The 23,461-nt window shown below is 46.3% G+C and overlaps 1 protein-coding gene across 7 annotated transcripts in view; it reads left to right on the forward strand.

The window, feature by feature from the left end:
- casz1 (castor zinc finger 1) overlaps positions 1-23,461 on the forward strand; it is a 399,080-nt gene that overhangs the window by 224,152 nt on the left and 151,467 nt on the right. For all 7 annotated transcript variants that reach the window (XM_080215435.1, XM_080215434.1, XM_080215439.1 and 4 more), the window contains one exon: positions 20,393-20,504. The gene's annotated coding sequence lies outside the window, so the exon portion shown is untranslated. The remainder of the gene's footprint in view (positions 1-20,392; positions 20,505-23,461) is intronic.

Genomic DNA, 23,461 nt, shown 5'->3' on the forward strand with positions numbered 1-23,461 from the left:
TTTCTCGTCCCTCCTTTCTTCACTATCCCACAAGTGGCAACATGCCCGAAATGAACTTGTCAAATCCAGTCACTAAATGTAAACAGGGTCATGCATGAAAACTATGCTAAAGCTTTGTAGCGAACTCTTAATGTTATGAGCATAGCTCCCTGACATCGCCATGCACCTGTGTGTATCAGATAGAGTTTAATTCTGGGGGGGGGGGTGACATTGGGGTGGCACAGTGGTTAGCGTTGCTGACTCACAGCGCCAGGGACCTGGGTTCAATCCTGACCTTGAATGACTGTCTGTGTGGAGTTGGCACATTCTCCCTGTGTCTGCGTGGGTTTCCTCTGGGTGCTCCAGTTTCCTCCCACACTCCAAAGATGTGCGGGTTAGGTGGATTGGCCATGCTAAATTGCCCCTTAGTGTCAGTGGGGTCTAGCAGGGTAAATATGTGAGGTTCCGGGGATAGAGTCTATTGTTGATGCAAGCTCAATGGGCTGAATGGTCTCCTTCTGCATTGTAGGGATTCTGTGATTTTATGATTGTAAGATCAAAGGAATTAAGGAAAGGATTTGAGTCAACACTTGCCCAAGTAGTGGCGCTTATCTCCTGGGCAAGCCTGGTTCATAACCCAATTGTAAGATAGACAGATTTTCAATTATATGGAACTTTTAATGTAGGAAAACTCCCAAAGAATTCCATAAAGGGAAAACAGAGGATAACAAGCCAATGGTGAAAGTGTTAGGAGCTTGATCAAGAAGGGGGATTTGGGGGCGAGGGGGAGGGGAGCGGTTCTAAGAGGTAAAGAGAGAGGTGGAGAGTTTTGGAGAGTGTTGGGGGGGATGTCTGAAGGCAGTCAGCCGATATGGGGAGAAAGGTGAGGAATTGGCAAACGGCTGGGATCAGAGGAACGGAAAGTTATTTTTGATTCTGTGAGTGTCGCTGGCAAGGCCAGCATTTGTTGCCCACTCCTAATTGCTTAATTGATAGGGTTGTAACGACTGTGAGGGGTACAGAGGGACAACATATGTGACACAGTTGCAGCAGTCAGCGGCACAGGCTGTCAGGTTTGAGCCAGAGGGCTGTGCCCCTGGGGACAGTTGACCAGATTACTGAGCTGAGCCGCACATAATCACAGACTGGTGAGACAACTATATCACCAATACATCAGGAAGGCATCGATTTCAACTTTTGTCATAAAACTAAACTAGATATGAAAAATGGATGCTCATATTTTAGGAGTTTGCCTGGCGCACTTACACTTTCTGCTGTGGTTGGAATTAAAACCAGCTGCCAACCCTCATAGAAATAGAGTCCTTACAGTGCAGGAAGAGGCCACTCAGCCCATTGAGTCTGTACAAACAGGAGTCCCACTCAGGCCCCATCCCCCATGTATTTACTAAGGGGCAATTTAGCAGGGCCAGTCAACCTAACCCACATATCTTTGGAGTGCGGGAGGAAACCCACGCAGACATGGGGAGAATGTGCGAACTCCGCACACACAGTGACCCAAGGCCAGAACCGAACTCAGGTCCCTGGAGCTGTGAGGCAGCAGTGCCGACTACTGTGCCACCGTTCCGCCTCGACTGGAGATTTGAGAGTAACCGGCTACAACTACACCTATGAACAGACCTCACGATGGGACAGCATTTTTACAGCTGGATGAGGAGTTATATTCGGTTTGTGCTGTAACACAGCAGGGGACAAGCCACTCTGAACTGAGATTAAAGCAGAATACCACAGGTGCTGAAATCTGTAACAAAAACAGAAAATGCTGGAAAATCTCAGCAGGTCTGACAGCATCTGTGGAGAGAGAATAGAACCAAGACCTCGGTGGTTGTGGGGAGGGGGACGTATGGGGGAATTGCTGGAGGGACTGCATTGTGGTCCCAGACTAGTCAGTCATTGAGCTGGCCAGCACACTGCAGGCTGACAATTTGGGGCCACTGCGCATGTGCAGAGGCCCAGAACTACCAATTTTGGCGTAAATAGGCTGCACCCCCTGAACTTTTAATAACATTCACAGTTGTGATCTCTGCATTGCAGAGTGTGGAAGATTCTTATCCGAATCCCACTAAAAAAACAATCATGATTTACCCCAGTTTTCCTGTGAATTCAGCGCTTACACACACACACACACACACACACACACACACACACACACACACACACACACACACACACACACACACACACACACACACCAGAATGCAGCAGTTATGAAGATAGCTCACTACCACTTTCTCGAGGGCAATTAGAGATGGGCAGAGAATAGACTCTTCATCGGAACTGAGAGCAAAGAGAATCAGAAGAGATTTATTCTATGAGTGATGGGGGAGGGATTGGCGTGAGGGGGTGGATTAGGATAAAGGGGATGTAAATGAGGATACAGAAGGCTGAGAAGGTGTTAAGAAGTGTCCATTAAGTGATCAGAATGTATGAATGGTAGAATAGAGGTACAGATTGTTAAAGGGGTGCCTGAGGAATGTGGCAGTTGCCCTGAGGGGGGGGCGGGAGCCGGGGGGAGGCCGAGATGGAATGGAAAAATAGAAGTGAAAAAAAAGAATGATAAAATAGATGAGTGAGATGAAAAGAAATGAAATAAAATAAATGGAAATGGGGTGAAGGTGGAAGAGAGAGTTGATGCTCTGGCGTTGTTGAACTCAATGTTCAGTCTGGAAGGCTGTAATGTGCCCAATCTGAAGATGAGGTGCTGTTCCTCCAGCTGGGGTTTGCCAGAACATTGCAAAAGCCCAAGGATGGATATGTGGACAGGAGAGCAGGGTGGTGTGTTACAGTGCCAAGCAACAGGAAGATCTGGGTCCTGCTTGCGGTCGGACTGAAGATGTTCAGCAAAGTGGTCACCCAATCTACGTTTGGTCTCTCTGATGTAGAATAGACCACATTGGGAGCAGCGAATGCAATAGACCAGATTGAAGGAGGTGCACATGAAGCATTGCTTCACCTGGTAGAGATGAAAGGTGTCCGAACTGAGACACCCTGTGTGAACACGGGCTATCTGCCCCCCTTTGACATTGCCCAGTCCAACCAAATTCGTGAGATGGCGGCATGGAATTTTTGTTCATCCTTTACGGATGCAACCTGACACATTTGAAGGTGTCAAAAGAAATAGTATAAAAGACAAGTATCAGTAAAACTCCCCGTGCGTTATCTTTCATGTCATCCCTTGAGGAACATCAGTCTCATTGGGAGAACCCATCGTTCAATACTATCGCTACCAAATAGAGGGAAGAGAATGCTATGAAGTATTTCTAATACTAACACAGTGAAAAGCACTTTTTATCAATTCTGATGGAATTAAATCTTTGAACCTTGTGAATAAGGCATTGCTGTTTCATTTACTTGTCCCTCTGAAGATAGATCTTCCTGTCGTGTCAAATAACATGAGTTCTCATAGAATCATAGAACCCTACAGTGCAGAAAAAGGCCCTTCGGCCCATCGAGTCTGCACCAAAGACAATCCCAGCCAGGCCCTACCCCCATATCCCTACATATTATGCCCACTAACCCCTCTAACCTACGCATCCCTGGACACTAAGGGGCAATTTCTTAGCATGGCCAATCAACCTAACCCGCACATCTTTGGGCTGTGGGAGAAAACCCACACAGACAGGGAGAGAACATGCAGACTTCACACAGACAGTGACCCCAATGATAGAATTGAACCTGAGTCCCTGGTGCTGTGAGGCAGCAGTGCTAACCACTGTGCCACCATGGTGTTCAGAAGGACAAGGGCAGCAGATGCATACAGGGGGCACCATCCTAGTGATCTATTGTCACTGATATCTAGGTGGTCTGAAAAATATACACTATGATCCCTTGGCTAACATTGTTTAGTGCTGCCTTTAACAACTGCAACTAAGTAATTTCATTGACACTGAGATTCCATGTGAGACTGGGTGGACTTCAATATCCTACTGTAACCACAGCAGGAAACTGGCAGAATCCCAAACTAGTGGTGGAGCCCGAAGCAGCCCACTTCCAATCAGGCTCTTGCTAGTCCCTCTTTGGAGTTTAGAGTAATTGAGTCTATGAGACAACACGGCTAGTGTCTCATATTGTAAGGAATCTACTTAGAATATCTTGGAAAATGTCAGCAATCTATTTGTTGTTTGCCCTCAGTCATGGTACCCGGTTAATCTCAGCAAGAGTGTTTCCAAGTTCTGTGTTGTTGGCGTTGTTCTCATTTCCATTGTCAGTTTCCAGCACCTCCTCGTGATACATTCACCAGTTATTGTCTAACTCTAGCCCATGTTGGTTGGCGCTGTTGGGATGTGTGGGGCAGAGGGCTTTGGAGTTACATTATATTGTCTCTGGGTGAAGGGATCGGACGAAACTGAAAGCATTCACGTCAAGAGGGCTAGAATACAAGAGCGGGGATGTACGTCTGAGGCTGTGTAATGTTCTGGTCAGGTCCCATTTGGAGTATTGTGAACAATTTTGGGCCCCATACCCAAGGAAGGATGTGCTGGCCTTGGAAAGCATCCAGAGGAGGTTCATACAAATGATCTTTGGAACGAAGAGCTTGTCGTATGAGAAATGGTTGAAGACTTTGGGTCTGTACTTGTTGGGGTTTAAAATGATGAGGGGGGATCTTATTGAAACTTACAAGATACTGTGAGGCCTGGATAGAGTGGATGTGGAGAGGATGTTTCCACTAGTAGGAAAAACTAGAACCAGAGGGCACAACCTCAGGCTAAAGGGACGATCCTTTAAAACAGAGATGAGGAGGAATTTCTTCAGCCAAAGAGTGGGGAATCTGTGGAACTCTTTGCCACAGAAGGCAGTCATTGAGTGTCTTTAAAACAGAGATATCTAGATTCTTGATTAATAAGGGGATCAGCGGTTATGGGGATGAGAAAAATATCAGCCCTGATTGAATGGCGGAGCAGACTTGATGGGCCGAGTGGCCTAATTCTGCTCTTATGTCTAATGGTCTTATGAAGAATTGACCGAATTTACATTCAGCGAGGGAAGAATGTTGACCCTTGTTCAGATAGAAAAACCCACCCCCTCCTGACTGTCATGCCACCCTCTCTCATTTCCACTGGGACCTCCCGATAGTGTTCTGCTGGAGACCACTTGATGGCATCTTGGCGTGAGCTTCCAGCAGCCCAATCATTAGAATTTTCTAATGGCCAGTGCTGGGCCCATCAGAATCTGCCGTGCCATCAATCCTCTGGAGAATTCAGATCCTCTGTCCTTGGCGATGTATATCTGTATCCCAGTGCACTCCCTACGGACCTGAGCACCTTTGGGCTGGTGTGAACAGAATAGGGATGAATTCTCAACATCTTATTGCATTGCAAAGACTCCGGTCTAATCTTGTCCTTACAAAAAAAAAAATCCCGTTTGAATTGTCTGTTCATCTGGCAGATAAGAATTGACCTTAAGAGGGCTGCAGTATAATGACTTTGCCATTTTAGTTTGAATGACTGTATGTGTATGCAATAATCCAGAGCGTGACTTCCTAAAGACCATAAATTTCGAATACAACATGATTTCAGTTTATTGCTAAAGACAGAGCAAGAGGAAAAGATACTGTCTGTTTCACCTCTCCTTCGACTAAATGACCTTTCCACTTGTGTTAATAAAGGCTCGGGACAATTAATTGACCATTCATCGACTACAGCTGTTGTTGATTAAAATTTTTATGGATGACTAGCTGAAAACTAATGCTTAGCCCCTCTTGCCATAAAGATCCGCAATCGCTCACCATTTCCACAGATTGGTCTTTTTTTTATGCTAATGAAAATTACGACAGACTCTGTGTCCACAGCCCCAGCGCTGTGAGCTAGGGCGAGCGGCAAAGATAGTGGGAAAGTGAAGGAGAGCAAGTGATAGAGTGCAAAGTCGGTGTGCGGCCGCTTTGCGCTGTATTTCCCCCCCCCGGCCTGGGAGCGTGCCCACGCCACGCACTGCCTGAGGTTCGCCTCTCTGGCACTGCCCTGTTGGCACGGCACCAATCTACTCTGACTTTGACCAGTGTCGCCAAGGAGGGACCCCCACTGGTACCAGGTCCACTCTGATTCAGCCTAACGCCTCAAGAGGAAACCGAAGAAATTATTCTGGGAAATAATAAAATTCCAAAACAAGTTGTCCTTGTCAGGGTCAAACTACTGCAATCGACGAGATTCTTGGAAAGGAGTCACATAGTTTTGTTTTACCTAAATGTGGCTAGAATGCAAGAAAGCTGATGAAATTATTGCACGTTTCAGAGGTGAATTGATGCTGTGATTCTTAACAACCCCCCACAGCCTGGAATTACCATTAGTATGGTCAACAAACTGATGTTTAACCCGGTGCAGAGTATTCCTCCAGCCACAGCCTTTGTAAGCTCTCCATTTATACTGAAGTGTGGCTATCACCTGCATTAATATTACAGTCAGGCGGAGGTCACACCAATGCATCAATGGCGGAAATGCCTCCCGGTGGCACAGTGGTTAGCACTGCTGCCTCACAGCGCCAGGGACCTGGGTTCGATTCCCGGCCTCAGGTCACTGTCTGTGTGGAGTTTGCATGTTCTCCCAGTGCCTGCGAGGGTTTCCTCTGGGTGCTGCTGTTTCCTCCCACAGTCCGAGTTCAGTGATTGGCCGTGCTAAATTGCCCCTCAGTGTCATGGGGGTTAGCAGGGTAAATGCATCAATGTAAATGATTCTACCGTCATTCCCGGTTTCGTTAACCCAACTAAAACCATTGATAACTGCGGTGAAAATCCACCTGTCACATCATCACCAACAACAGTGGAGATGTTGTGGGGGCTTCCGGACAGAGGAGGAATTTCCTCAGCTAGAGAGTGGTGAATCTGTGGAACTCTTTGCCCCAGAAGGCTGTGGAGGCCAGGTCATTGAGTGTATTTAAGACAGCAATAGATAGGTTCTTGATGGGTGAGGGGATCAAAGATTCTTGGGAAAAGGTGAGAGAATGGAGTTGAGAAACTTATCAACTTATGATTGAATGGTGGAGCAGATTCGATGGGCTGAATGGCCTAATTCTGCTCCTATATCGTATGGAGTGAGATTTTCAGTGAGTGTATTTGACTGTCCTGAGAATGCAGCGAAGCCGGAAATGTGTTTTATATCTGACGCTATGTGGAAGATTTGGCTACAGTGCTTGAACTGAGGAGTAGCTTCAGGATTGAACTTGTGGAGGTGGTGCTGAATCTTTCACCAATATATTCACCCATCCAGAGACTGGACTGTTAAAAAAAGCAAGTCAAATAATGGAACTTCAAACCACATTCTTAACTAATCGATAAACGGTCCCAGTTTCCCATTGGGACACTGCTGAAGGCACGGAGCTAGTTGTACTGAAACTCTTCCTGATGTCAATTGGAATAAGATGGCACCTGCTGTGATGTTTTAGTTGAGGCAGTTTCATATGCGATTGATTTGATTTGACTTATTATTGTCACACGTACTGGGATACAGTGAAAAGTATTGTTTCTTGCGTGCTATACAGATAAAGCATACTGTTCGTAGAATACAAAGGGGAGAAGGAAAGGAGAGCGTGCATAATATAGTGTTACAGTCATAGCTTGGGTGTAGAGCAAAATCAGTTTAATATATGGTAGGGTTAGGGTTAGGGTTATGGTAGGTCCATTCAAAAGCCTGATGACAACAGGGTGGGAAGAAGCTGTTCTTGAATCAGTTGGTACGTGACCTCAGACATCTGTATCTTTTTCCCGACGGAAGAAGGTGGAAGAGAGTATATCCAGGGTTCATAGGGTGTTTGATTGTACTGGCTGCTTTTCCAAGGCAGCGGGAAGTGTAGACAGTGCCAGTGGATGGGAGGCTGGTTTGCGTGATGGACTGGGCTTCATTCACAACCCTTTGTAGTTTTCTGCAGTCTTGTACAGAGTAGGAGCCCATACCAAGCTGTCTTACAACCAGAAAGAACGCTTTCTAAAGTGCACCTGTAAAAGTTGTAGCGGACATGCCAAATTTCCTTAGTCTCCTGAGAAAGTAGAGGCGATCGTGGGTTTTCTTAACTATAATATCGGCACAGGGAGCACCAGGACCAGTTGTTGGCGATCTAGACTCCTAGAAACTTGAAGCTCGCGACCATTTCCACCTCATTCCCATTGATATAAACAGGGACATGTTCTCCACTTCATTTCCTACGTTGCTGATTGGCTCATGCGCTGATATAGCAGGTGACTTTGTTAAAATGTAGTCACCGTTGGCAAAACCTTGAGCTATTCGAGATGCAGGACACCTCAGGAAGGGTGCTAATTACTCTAACACTGGCTGAGACTCAGCACCATTTCAATCCAGTTGGAGAGGGGACAAATTCCAGGTCCAAATCCCCCTCCTCGTGCCTGGAACCTACACCGAGCAGTTAGCTCAAACTGACACGGGAGTGCGTTTTAAAAGTTGTTATTGTGCCACTTGGAAACTCATAAGCCCAGGAGTTGAAAAGTAATATTTGCGAACTGATCCTTAATAAATCTTTTAACCCTTTGGGTATAGGTTCTATATTGCTGTTTGCATCCAAGCCCTCAATAATGTGAAAATTTGTCCTGTATAACATTATCACCATGAATATTATGAAGGAGGAAGCGCATATTCACAGCAACACTCAAGAGCCCTGTTTTATTAATGGTGGACTATCAATAAAGCTAAAAGTGCTAACCTTGTCATATTTAGCAGCTTAATGCTGGAATGCTTTCATTACTCAGAGGGTTAAAGTGCTTGAACATCCATTATCGTTTCCTGCCTACCTCCCTATCTTGGGCATTTCTATCCCTTTTATGTATTTAGCCCTCCGAGAACGAAAAAGAACCTTTCTGAACTCAGCAATTAATAACAGCGAGGAGTTGGGTTTTTTAAATTTTATTGACAGACTGGCTTCACTGAATTCAGTGTTCAGAATGAGAGCTTGTTTCTTTTTTCTACCCCCCCCCCCCCCACCCCCTCCTCCACAACTTCCAGGATGACACAATTTTGTACCGTGTAATTTTGTTTTAATCGTGTTAGATGAGAAACACTGCAGGGTGTCACAGTCAGCGCTGCCTTCCAAAATCGCATCAGGGAACCATGGGCACCTTTTTTGGGGCCAAGGCTTTTAAGTTTCATTTACTAGTGTCACGAGTTGACATTAACACTGCAATGAAGTTACTGTGAAAATCGCCCAGTCGCCACACTCCGCCACCTGTTCGGGTACAGCGAGGGAACATTTAGCACGGCCAATGCACCCTAACCAGCACATCTTCAACACAGGGGGAGGAAACCCATGCAGACACGGGGAGAATGTGCAGACTGCACACAGACGGTGACCCAAAGCTGGAAATGTGAACCCAGGTCCCTGGTGTCCTGTCGCAGCAGTGCTAACCACTGTGCCACCGTGCCGTTTAATCGCATCAGTTGAACCCTGCTGGAACTGCTGGGCAGTGACTCCGTTCTTGGCACAGCACCCATATCAACCAGCACACCAATCCTTACATCAGTTCAGTAGAAGTACTTTGGATCTTATTCCTGATAACAAAATATCTAAAAATTAGAAGTTGAGAGTTCTAGAAAGAGGAATTTGGACTTTGAGAACACTGATAAGAGACGACTGTATCACAATGCTGATACCAGTGTAATTAACTGTATCAATCTGGCCTGGATTTCAGTGTTACAATGTCACTGTCTCTCTCTCGCCCTCTCCCTTGTCATGTTTGACTATAACCAGCCTGAGGGTTTTGATGGCAGTTTATTTTCACCACAGTGAGTTTCATCGGTTCTGGGAGAAGCAACTTTGCTTTCCTGTTTAATGAGATGTAAATGATTTGTTTCTTGTCCATCTTCCCCCCCCCCCAACCCCCTAAACATTTGTCAATTTTCCTTTGGGTCAGAGGCAAGCAAAGTGGCCCAATACCTGGGCAGCCTTTAGTTTCTGCTAAAGTTCAGCAGAGAATGGTGAAAAAAAGGAATAGTCTGCACTCCACCGCGCCCCCCCCCCCCCCACCGCCCCTCACCCGTTTTTGTAACCCAAATGCTTTTCCAAACAACTTCCAGCTAAAATACAAAGGCGTAGAAACAATGAAGTTATTGACTTTAAAGGAACGGACTGTGCCCAGATTATTCTGAATAGTTTATGGTAACTCACAGATAATTCTGTGGGTTTTCTTGTGACGAACAGGATCGAATTTCCCCCAGTCCCTCTAACCGGAAGGAGGGAGAGGAAAATAACCTTTAATTTTTTTCCCTGTTCTTTGCCCATTCTCTGCTCATAAACCTGGGATCCTGACTTTGGGATCTGCTCAGAGCCTGGTGTCCAATTGGACACAAAGATGGTCGATGTTATTCGTCTCTCAAATATCGATCTGAAGAACAGCTTCTTCCCTGCTGCCATCAGCCTTTTGAATGGACCTACTCCGCATTAAGTTGATCTTTCTCTGCACCCTAGCTATGACTGTAACGCTACATTCTGCACTCTCTCCTTCTCTATGAACGGTATGCTTTGTCTGTATAGATGCAAGCAATACTTTTTACTCTACGTTAAGACATGTGACAACAATAAATCAAATCAATTCTCCCCGTGTCTGCATGGGTTTCCTCCGGGTGCTCCGCTTTCCTCCCACACTCCAAATGTGTGCAGGTTAGGTTGTCTGGCCGTGATAAATTGACCCTAGTTTCAGGGGGATTAGCAGGGTAAATATGTGGCGGTTATGGGGATAGGATGGGATTGTTGTTGGTGCAGACTTGATGGGCTGAATGGCCTCCTTCTGCACTATAGGGATTCTATGATTCTATTTACTAAATGTGTGACCGATATCAAAAAGGAGAGTAACTTTTACACAGCTGAAGTTGCAAGCAGGCTGTTCATTTTGAACAATGTGAATGTTTTCTGTATTAGGAGAAGAGGATCAGAACAGGAGGCCATTCAGCCCTTCGAACCTGTCCTACCACTCAACAAGAGCATGGCCAATCTGTAACCTAACTCCACATACCCACCTTTTCCCCATCCATATCCATTAATGGCTTCGGGTAAGGAAAATCTATGGATCTCAGAGTTAAACAATTGATCCACTGAGAATTCCAAATCTCTACCACCCTGTGGAGACATGATGGGCTGAATGGCTTCCTTCCACTCTGCAATAATCCCGTGATTCTGTGTGTAGATGTGTTTTCTAAATTCACTCCTGAATATTTTGTTGCTGCCCCCGGTTCCAGGGTCCCCCCTGAAATTAGCTGGAATAGTTTGACTCTACCTTCTCAGCCTGCTTCCCTTCATATCGTAAAAAGCTTGGATCAAAACACTGGGATTTCCAACCCCAGTTTGTGAGCTCTTCACCCTTGGAAGCCAACTATCCGAGGAGATCCATCCACAGAACATCTGGACACATCGGCTTCTGGGTGTCGGATGAGAGTTATTGCTTCCCAAGTTTGCGCTGTTGTGTTTTGTTTTTGTTCCCGTGATGTGGGACTTTCCCTACAGTGACTGCAAGGCTGGATGCACATTCCGGATCCTGGTCTGGGAATGCCAGTTGGATCCACTGCTCACTGGAAAAGTCCAGTTTAAAGAAACGTTCCTTTGGGTTCAGTCTCCAGTCGTCATCCTTAAGATGCTCTGTACTGGCTGGGTGTGGTGTTGGAATAACAATGTGAGATGTTCGTACAGTGGAACACAGACTCAGACGGAGACTCTTGATACATTCAGGAGAGTAAGTGTTTCCCATTGACTTCCTCACTATTAATTAGGGTTGCCAACTGTGAATCAATGTATTCCTGGAGGTTTCATCACATGACTTGCCCCTATGCCATTTGTTGGCCAACGCATCCATCCTGTGATGTACGGCCTTCCTACACCAATCAGAAAGCAAAAAGACCCATTATCCAATTGGTTGACTGTCAGCCAAACAGCCTATTTGGGTAACACAGTGGCACAGTGGTTAGCACACTGGGGAAGCAATGGCCTAGTGGCATTATTGCTAGACTATTAATCCAGAAACTCAGCTAATGTTCTGGGGACCTGGGTTCGAATCCCGCCACGGCAGATGGTGGAATTTGAAGTTTAAAAATATCTGGAATTAAGAATCTACTGATGATCCATTGTCGGAAAAACCCATCTTGTCTCGTTTAGGAAAGGAAATCTGCCATCCTTACCCGGTCTGGCCTACATGGGACTCCAGAGCCTCAGCAATGTGGTTGACTCTCAATTGTCCTCCAAGGGCAACTAGGGATGGGCAATAAATGCTGGTCCAGCCAGCAGTGCCCATGTCCCACAAATGAATTTTAAAAAACTGCTGCCTCACTGTGCGAGAGACCAGGGTTTGATTCCGTCTGAGTAAGATGCTCTTTCAGAGAGTCAGCACAGACTCGATGGGCTGAATGGCCCCCTTCAGCACTGCAGGGATTCTATGTTTCTATTTTATCCAGTTCCAGAATGCTTATATCTAGTGAAGAGAAATGTTCAAAGAAAATAATCTTTTTTAAATCATTTTAATAATGACTATTCTTTGGGATTGCACCTGGGAATTTTCAATTCCTGGAAACTCCGGGCCAGTCCTGGAGGTATGGCAACCTGAGTGTTCATATTTTTGGGAGCAGTATTCCCAGTGGCTGCAGCCTCCATCTCCTGACTCATACCAACCTGAAAGTGGTGCTCTCTCTTTGTCTGCTCACACAAGGGCTGGTGTGAACCGTAAACCTAGCTCAGAACCAGGGGACACTTTATCCCTGATATGCCAACACAGCTATTTGTTGACTCGCCTAAGATGGGCTGAATGGCCTCCTTCTGCACCGTACCTTTGCAATGATTTGGAAACGCTTTATCTCGTCCCTACTTGCCCGCCAGTCTGAAGTGGGATATGAAGTAAAGTTTATTTATTAGTATCACAAGTAAGCTTACATTAACACCGCAATGAAGCTACTATGAAAATCCCCTAGTCATCACACTCCAGCGCCTGTTCAGGTACACTGGGGGGGGAACTTAGCACGGCTAATGCACCTAACCAGCACGTCTTTTGGACTGTGGGAGGAAACTGGAGCACCAGGAGGAAACCCACGCAGACACGGGGAGAATGTGCAGATTCCGCACAGACAGTGACCCAAGTTGGGAATTGAACCCGGGTCCCTGGCGCTGTGAGGCAGCAGCGCTAACCACTGTGCCACCACCCCCTGCACTTTCCCTGCTCAAAGTGGAGGGGTGGGGGGGCTTACCCAGGTAATATTCTCTGCAGTGAGAGGGTCACAGAGGAAACAATGGGATTTCTTTAGCACTCTTGCCAGCTCGTTGCCCAGTGTGTCGCTGCTGTAACAGTGAAGAGTGATCTGTGTGCACGCTGCCTGATCAAATACAAAGGGTAGAGAAGGTTATTCCACAGCCTTCGCTCTCCTGTTGCCAGCAGTCACCACCTTAGGATGTTCCTACTCCAGCCCCAGCAGCACAGACCTGCTGTGAATATTCAGGTCAACTCAGGCAAGTGAGTTCAGGAGCTGCCTGTTTGACACGACTTGTGTACACACCCATCCCCTCCCTCACACGCCTGTCGAATGCTTTGGTAGCAACGCCCTTCACTTTAAAGTCAATGAGAAGTTGCTTCTTCTGTGGAAAACCAGCCACAGAGGAAACCGGGACTGCAGGAAGAAACTCAGCTGTGAACCCAGATCACATAAAATATCTTCAGCTGTTTATTTGTGTCACAAGTAGGCTTACGTTAACACTGCAATGAAGTTACTGTGAAAATCCCCTAGTTGCCACACTCCGGCGCCTGTTTGGGTACACCGAGAGAGAATTTAGCACGGCCAATGCACTTAACCAGCACGCCTTTTCAACTGTGGGAGGAAACCCACGCAGACATGGGGAGAATGTGCAGGCTCCATACAGATAGTGACCCAAGCCAAGATTCGAACCCGGGTCCCTGGCGCTGTGAAGCAGCCGTGTTAATCACTCTGCCACCGTACCAGCAGACTTTCATGACCTCAACGACACCCATGAGGTTGGCCTGTTGGAGTATGAGCTCCCTGATTGAGGTAATGATTGCCTGCCCAGTCAGGGAGTCTCACCCGTGTATCGTCAGGGCTACTGTCAGCCCGGGTTCTGGCTTTGTACCTGAAACACTCTTAGGAATGGAGTTGAGTTTGTAAACACAGAGAATGGTGAAGGGACACTGGACTCTGAAGAGTTCATTCGGTCCTCATTCTGACAATTCTGTAACAAAATGGGTGGTGAGTGTCCCTCTAAATAAATCCACCCTCGTGTAAGTTTTACTCAAGTTCCGTGCCCTTCTCCCTCCCTCTCCCCCGCCACCACTCCCCAAAAACAATGAAATAACATTGGCTGGTTCCAACAGCAACAGACAGCAAAGAGGGGGACGTAACGAATGTTTTTCTTTTGTGATGGCTGGCCGGGTATAATAAATGTCTCCGGCGGACGTCACGCGAGATTATCTGCTAAACTTATTTTGGACGAATGTGCTGGATTTACCGCCTAATCTATTGTGCTGACATCACACTGAACAAGCAAAATTAAATCAGGGCTAAATTCATTTCAGTCACTCTGTCCGCGGAGTTATTACAAAGAACACACACAGGATAAAGGAAAGGACATCCTAGTAATCTCAGCGAGGGGGGGGGGGATTGGGGGTGGTGGTGGGGGGGGGGGGACTAGCAGAATAGATCAGGGTGGGGGGGGGAGTTGGAAAAAACAAGCCATCTCCTCTCCTGCAAGTAAGAAGCTGACACTCTTTGTATATGCAAATGAAGAATTTAGACTAATGGACTTGAACCATTTCTAATTTTGTGATGGAGAGCGGATTTTGATTGAAAGTAATTAAGCGAGCGCGCTGTAAAATTAATTAAAACCAAAGGAGGGACAGGGAGAGGGGAGGAGGGGGGGTTGGAATTTTATTGGATTGGATAGTGATATGGCTCTGTCAGAATTTGGGAAGCTTGGGGAGGAGGGGGGGAGGTCTTGGGGGGGGGGGGGAGGTTGGTGAAATTGGGGTGACCTGGATTCTGTGCCCTCTCTCCTCCCACATGGGACATGTGTGTGTCACTCTAATCTCCTTACAGTGGCTGGTGCGCATTTGTTAGAAATAATCAAGCAAATATGGTCAGAAATTGTCAGCTTTCAGATCTAATTTGCCTGACGGCCTCGTGTGTGGCGTTTTTTTTCCCTTCGCCTAAGCTCTCTGTAAAACGCATCTGACAGGACTTCAGACAGCTTGTACCTTACAGTGATTTACAGCAGATAAGCCTCTCTCTCTCTCGCTCTCTCTCCCTCCCTCCTGTCCAAGAAGGAAATTAGCTGACTTTCTCGCATTCTAATAGAAAATCGGCTAATTCTGGATCACAGCAAACGGGTCCTCGAACCCCAGGGAGCGAAGGGATTTGAGAACCATTTAATTTCTTTAAAAAGCAGTGGGAGTAACACTTTTTTTTTGAATTCCCTGAATGACTTTATTTTTTAATTTAAATGGTTTTTCAAAGGATGAATACTGAGCAGTGGTCTGTAACATTTCCTGGGGACAGGAGGTCAGTCTACTGTAAGTACCTGATGCCACAGTTTATAATTCCTTCAAAAGCACTGGAAGTCAGTCTATATGTCAGGCCCGGCACACTTCACCGACATAACCCTGGAACAAGTAAAAGGAGCAGGGGGTTCTTCTTTAACCCTTTTGAAATGGTTGGAAAAGATTCTGACACACAGCACGTTCCTGCAGATGTGGCACAACTAACAAGAGAAACACAGAAGATATAGACAAAGTGGAAGCTTTGCCCCAGGGTGGAAAAATATATCACCAGGGAGCACAGGTTTAAGGTGCGAGGGGCAAGGTTTAAAGGAGATCTACGAGGCAAGTTTTTTTTACACAGAGGGTGGTGGGTGCCTGGAACTCAATACCGCAGGAGGTAGTGGAAGCGGATACGATAGTGAGTTTTAAGGGGCATCTGGATAAATACATGAATAGGATGGGAATAGAGGGATGTGGTCCCCGGAGGGGTAAGGGGGTTTTAGTTCAGTCGGGGCAGCATGGTCGGTGCAGGCTTGGAGGGCCGAAGGGCCTGTTCCTGTGCTGTAATTTTCTTTGTTCTTTTATAGGAGCAGGAGGAGGCCATTTGGCCCTTTGAGCCTGCTCCTCCTTTCATTCTGATCATGGCTGATCACCCAACTCAATAGCCTAATCCTGCTTTCTCCCCATAACCTTTGATCTGCTTTGCCCCAAGTGCTATATCCAGCCACCTCTTGAATACATTCAATACATAGATTGGCATTAACTACTTCCTGTGGTAATGAATTCCACAGACTCACCACTGTTTGGTTGAAGAAATGTCTCTTCAACTCTGTCCTGAATGGTCTATCCTCAGGCTGTGACCCCCCCCCGGTTCTGGACTCCCCCACCATTGGGAAAGTCATCCCTGCATCTGCTCTGCCTAGAATTTTGTAAGCCTCTAGGATTGAGGGGGAAGGTATTACTGAGAATTTCTCAGAATCCTTCCCCGTGTTATCCTCAGGGCGAGCTTGCTTTGCTGAATTTGCAGCAATTCAGATTCCCTTTGGGATGAATCCCTATGGAATGCACTGAAAAAATATGGGTTTTGCTCATTTTCTCCTCGAGTCAATATTTTATTTTAATCGTCATTCAACACAAGGTTTACAACCTTCACTTCACCACCTCTTCCTCCTCAGTCCAAGAGCGTTGAAAGACACTGAAGTTACTCTGAGGTGGGGATAACTGTAAAATGATTTGGCTGCTTTCCACGCTCCTGCTTTTAAGTTTCCTCAGATCACCGCCTCCCCTTTGGTTAGTGAGTTCAGTGCCTCTCAAATCACTCAAGTCACAGATCCCAGAAAAGAAATATCCACCGCCCTCTCTCTTCCCCCAACCCAAAAAGATCCCCACCATCCACTTGGAATATGGAGTCCGTAATGTACGGGGAAATCATTCCGGGTCCTACCCATCATTTTACTATTTACTAGTCACAAGTTAGGCTTATATTAACTCCGCAATGAAATTACTGTGAAATTCTCCTAGTCGCCACACTCTGTTCGGGTCAATGCACCTCTAACCAGCACATCTTTCAGAATGTGGGAAGAAACCGGAGCACCCGGAGGAAACCCACTCAGACGTGGGGAGAATGTGCAGACTCGGCACAGACAGTGACCCAAGCCGGGAATCGAACCCAGGTTGCTGGCACAGTGAGGCAGCAGTGCTAACCACTGTGCTGTCTGTTCTCCTAGCCCGGGGTGGGGAGAACATTGGAAAAGTTTGCCGTTAAAATCGGAAAGTTGGGAAACTTCCGTTTTTTTCCTGCTTGATTCCTATTTAAAGGGACATGCTGCTTTGTGTTTTAGTCACACAGCTTGTTTCTGGCAATGATTAAAAACCGAATGGACCCCTTTAATATGCCGGGGAGACACAAATGGAGACATTTTTGCACCAAGGTTGGGTTTGATTTTTTTTTTGTCCTCTTGAGTCAGTATGTTCGAGTGCTGTGGCCTTTGATGTCCTGGTGGTTTGAAAGATGTAGGACAATGGGGTAATGTTTCCTCTGGAAACCGGTGTCACAGAGTAATCACAAACCCATTCGAAAGGAATATATTTATGTTTTTGCCGCAGACAAGGAAAGTTTCCCTCAGACTTGTGCGGAATATCATTTGGATGGAAGTGTGAATGATATAACCTTGTGACTCCCGCACATTCTAAAAGGCAGTAGCCCTGATTGTGACTTTGGGGAGGGGATTTCAGAGAGGCTGGAGCTTGTCTGAAGATGCAGGACAACACACTGCCGCTCCAGTGCATCCCCTCATTGAGTGGGAGGACATGTATTTGCACTGCCGTCTCCTACATGGTAGGATTGTATCATCAGGATATCGCTATGGTGAGGGACTCAAAACACTGGGGCAGAATTCACTGGAGCAGAGAAGGGAGATCTAATCAGGAGCGTTTAAAATTAGTTCAGGGTTTGGAAATGGGAAAGATTCTTTTCACTGGTCAGTGAATTGGAAACAAGAGGCCTTAAACCTGGCATTAGTACCAGAAGCTTACAGAGGGAGGTTCAAAGTGATTTATTTTTCAAGCAAAGAGTTATTAGGATGTGGAACAAGTGGCTATTGGAGCCAATTCAATCACAATATTTAAATAAGAGTTAAAGACTTGAAGGAAAATGTTGAAGGCCCAGGGGAAACTGGGACTAGCGGAGAAGTGGAACTCCCTGTGCCAGAGTCAGCTTGGGCCAGCATATCTTCGCCCTCTGCTCAAATTTCTTGTTGAGATGTCAATTTTGATCACAGTTCCCAGGAAGATGCAAGTTCCATGAACGAAAGGCACACGTTTATAGATCAGAACTTTCTGAAGTTCCTGTGTTGCCAATGAAGAGCTTTTCAAAGCATGTTCACCGTTACAGTGCAAGGAAGTGCGGCAACCAATTAGTGCAGAGCAAGCTCTCCAGATGCAGCAGTGAGAATTCGATGTCGCGCGCTCACCGCTGCACCGTTGTAAATTGAGAGCGGCTTACACCCATCGGCTAAAACAGGAAGAGTGGAGGAAGGAAGGCAGTGCTCGGGTGTTAACCTTGGCTCACCGTGTCACTGTGATGGTGTCACTCACACACACTGCCACACACTCACACACACTCACTCACAAACTCAAACACACACACACACAGACTCACACACACACATTCACACACGCTCACACACACACACACTCACACACGCTCACACTCACACACACACACACTCACACACAGTCTCACACACTCACACACTCACCCACAAACTCACACACACTCACCCACACACACACACACACACACTCACACACGTTCACACTCACACACAGTCTCACACACTCACACACACACAGTCACTCACACAAACACACACACTCACCCACTCACACACACACACACACGCTCACATTCACACACACACACACATTCGCACTCACACACACACTCTCACACATGCTCACACTCACACACACGCACACTCACACACAGTCTCACACACTCACCCACAAACTCACACACACTCACCCACACACACACACACACACACACACACTCACACACGTTCACACTCACACACAGTCTCACACACTCACACACACACAGTCACTCACACAAACACACACACTCACCCACTCACACACACACACACACACGCTCACATTCACACACACACACATTCGCACTCACACACACACTCTCACACGTGCTCACACTCACACACACACACACATTCACACTCACACACACACACTCACATGCACACATAGTCTCACACACTCACACACAATCACACACACTCACACACAGTCTCACACACACACAAACACACACATACATTCACACACACACACACACATGCACACATAGTCTCACACACTCACACTCATACACACACACACAATCTCACACACTCATACACACACTCACATGCACTTTCACACACACACTCACACACTCATGCACACATACTTTCACACACACATACACACACACACACTCACTCACACACAGTCTCACACACAACATGTGATTAAAAGGGACTGCCATCAATCACATCATTATATTCGAAGTTTGCACCAACTGAGAAGTTGCTTCAAATGAACTGAAAAGTGTTGGAATGTTTCAATCCTACCCCCACCTGATTAGTGCAATGAAATCATTTACATTTGGATATCAAACAAGCTTCCTATCCAACACTACATTTAGTGACAGAGGAAATCATTTCTGATAGGCTTAAACCATCAATATCAATCTCATAGAATCCTATAGTGCACCAATCACAATCTCACCCAAGCCCTATCCCCATAACCCCAGGCATTTACCCTGCTAATCCCCCCTGACACTATGGGGCAATTTAGCATGGCCAATCCACCTAACCTGCACATATTTGGACTCAGTTCAATGGCTCTCAGTTCTGTATTCACCCTACACTTAGAGAAAACATCTCACTTCTCGGCCTTTTGGCTACAGTCAAGCCCGGGATGGGGTGCGATGCCTCATCCTGTCAGCTCGGATCTTGTTTTGGGAACCATGGATTGGGTTTTGGTTTTTGGAGCAAGTGCAGAATGGATTTGGGTCCACCCTGAGCACTGGCTTTGGAACTTTTCCTCAATTTATTTGCGGGACATGAATGTGGATGGCTGGCTGCCATTTATTGCCCACCCCTGGCTGCAGAGCAGAGAGGGCTAATGGGAGACCTAATCACTAGCAATTAAAATTAGTTCAGGGTTTAAAAGCATCTCATTGAAAGCAGCTGAGAGTCAACCGCATTGCAGTGGCTCTGGTGTGACACGTAGGCCAGACAGGGTAAAGCTGGCAGATTTCCTTCCCGAAAGGACATGGGTGAACTTGAAGGATGGGGTAATAACATTTCAAAAACAGGGTCTGACTGTGTTCCTCTCTGTGTGCAGCTGAGTTCAAAGTATCTTTTTCTATCTTGGCAGTGCCCGGCGTGTGATCTGATTGCTGTGAACAGTTTGCCTCTCACTTTCCCTGGCTCATGTAGAATGAAGTAAACCACAAACTCAGCTCGTTTGGGAACTCCGCACTGAGCAGGTAACAGCGACCTGGTTATTGTTATTTCTCCCGGTGTGACACTCCGTTACGTGGCCGGGACACTGAATGTTTGCGAGAGGTTGCAATTTTAATTCTAGATCGAAAGAAACGGAGGGATATTTCGAAGGAGCTACTTAAACAGGCCAGTCTCAAATAACCCTAACCAACCAACCAGTGATTTGGGCTGTTTCGGCTGGTCTCAGATCGGGACTAATCGTAATTTAATGGTTTCAGTAAAACAAAAATTTGAGAAGACTTTGGAGACCGTCAAAAGGCATCTCAGCCCCGTTTATTAGATCTTCTTACCAAGACAGGAACAACAAGGTGTTAAGAGGGAAAGGACACCCAAACATTCATTAGCAAGTAACTGATGCAGCATCTGAGAAAGCCAACTTGTTGTTGGGAGGCCACTGAAGCAGAGATAAGGACAGCTACCATCTACCTCACTCCTGGGCACATTCAGTCAGGGAAGTGACCAAACCAGATTGCGGAAGAGCTGACCATTAGTGTCACTTGTTGGGGAGCTCCTATGCTGGACAATATCAGGGCAAGTGGGCCAAAGAATCTAAGAACATAAGAACTAGGAGCCGGAGTAGGCCATCCGGCCCCTCGAGCCTGCTCTGCCATTCAATAAGATCATGGCTGATTGTGGACTCAGCTCCACTTACCCACCTACTCACCATAACCCTTAATTCCTTTACTGTTCAAAATTTACCTATCCTTGTCTGGAAAACATTCAATAAGTAGCCTCAACTGCTTCACTGGGCAGGGAGTTCCACAGATTCACAACCCTTTGTGTGAAGAAGTTCCTCCTCAACTCAGTCTGAAATCTGCTTCCCCTTATTTTGAGGCTGTACCCCCTAGTTCTAGTTTCACCCACCAGAGGAAACAACTTCCTGCTTCTATCTTATCTATTCCCTTCATAATCTTATGTGTTTCTATAAGATCTCCCCTCATTCTTCTGAATTCCAATGAGTATAGCCCCAGTCTACTCAGTCTCCCCTTATAAGCCAACTCTCTCAACTCTGGAATCAACCTAGTGAAAGAGAGACAATTAGAGATAGGGTTCCAGCAGGCTAAAGGTTCTTCCCACTTTTTCTCCCCGTTTGCGTTAAAGCAGTCAGGGATCTACACACCGACCACGTGTAGTTAGCACAGAGCAAGAAGAGAAGAAAAACTTCCATTTATATCGACCCCCTCACATCCCACAGTTACAACCAGTGAAGTATTTCTGACCAATGCATTGCAGCAACTGGGGCAAACTGCGGGAATGCTGTCGGAATGAGGAATAACTCTGGAATATGAGGAAGGAAAGGCTTTATTTGGGATAAGGTAAAAGCAAAATATTGCGGATGCTGGACATAAACAGAAAATGCTGGAAAATCGCTGAGCGGGGAGAGAATAGAGCCAATGTTTTGAGTCAGATTAACATAGGGTCATCTAGACTGGAAACATTGGCTCTATTCTCTCCCCACAGATGCTGTCAGACCTGCTGAGATTTTCCAGCGTTTTCTGTTGTTGTTTCACTCGGGTTACCGTAGATCGCTGTGTGCCAACAGCCGCTTTCAGAGACACCAGTGAATCAGTCAGTCCATTGCAATACTGTCCTCAAAATAAGCAGCAGTTCCTGCAATCATCTTAATGGTGAAATAAATCATCCTAATTCGTGCAAGAAGTATGTGACAGTACCCATTTTCTTGGTCAGATGAGTGTGTGATGATAGTTGCAACCTATTGCTATATCTAAAGCCAATCCACATCACACTACTCAGAATTCCTCTGATCTAGGTTCCCCTGCCCGACACGGAGTGCAGGTTTTTAGCATTCATCCATTCACTCTCGGACACAGCGTTTTGGTGAAATTCGAGCGGTGTGGAGGCCACATCCCTCACCTCCGTGCAATAAGATCACTGAAAATGAACCAACTTAAACCCAAAGCAGTGCTTCAGTACACAGCCTGAGTAAAGGTCTCACTATCAGTCTAGTGGGATTTTGATTTGATTTATTATTGTCACATATACAGCAAAAGGTATTGTTTCTTGCACGCTATAAAGACACAGCCTACCGTTCATAGAGAAGGAAAGGAGAGGTGCAGAATATAGTGTTACTGTCATAGCTAGGGTGTACCTGATGAAGGGGCAGCACTCCGAAAACTTATGCTATCAAATAAACCTGTTGGACTTTAACCTGGTGTTGTGAGAATACTTACTAGGATGTAGAGAAAGGTCAACTTAATGCAAGGTAGGTCCATTCAAAAGTCTGACAGCAGCAGGGAAGAAGCTGTTCTTAAGTCGGTTGGTACATGTCCTCAGGTTTTTGGATCTTTTTCCCGATGGAAGAAAGAGAGGATGTCCGGGGTGCGTGAGGTCCTTAATTGTGCTGGCTGCCTTTCCGAGATAACGGGAAGTGTAGACAGAGTCAATGGATGCCCTATGGCTACGTTGGGTTAACTCCAGGCAAACTGATTCCTAGGAGGCTGGTGTATCTGATTACCCTTGGAGAGTTGGGTTGGTTTCAGACCTTCAGTGTCAAACTTGTCAGGTGGGATTTTACAGCCTCACTCGTCCCGAAATTGGAAAATCCTGCCCAAGGTCAACGGATCTTTCCATAGCCCGGCACTTGCCCCCTCCGATTCCTGTGGCCAGAGAGACGGTAGAATTGTAGCCATCATCTCAACTCCCCAAGCGCTGAGTGACCTCTGCCCTCTGCTCCCCAGGAGGTTTTGCCCCCATTGTGTCTGTGTGCCGACGTTGTGTATTTATAAACAGAAACGTCTATTTTTTAACCAATAACAGTTGGAAATTCTTAGAAATTGAAGAGGCGATGGCCTAGCGGTGTTACTGCCAGACTATTAATCCAGAAACTCAGCTACTGTACTGGGGACCTGGGTTCGAATCCCGCCACGGCAGGTAGCGGAATTTAAACTCAATAAAAAGGATCTGGAATTAAGACCATGAA

This window comes from Carcharhinus amblyrhynchos, chromosome 30, assembly GCF_965287045.1.
Source record: "Carcharhinus amblyrhynchos chromosome 30, sCarAmb.v2.hapA, whole genome shotgun sequence".
NCBI classification, from domain to species: domain Eukaryota; kingdom Metazoa; phylum Chordata; class Chondrichthyes; order Carcharhiniformes; family Carcharhinidae; genus Carcharhinus; species Carcharhinus amblyrhynchos.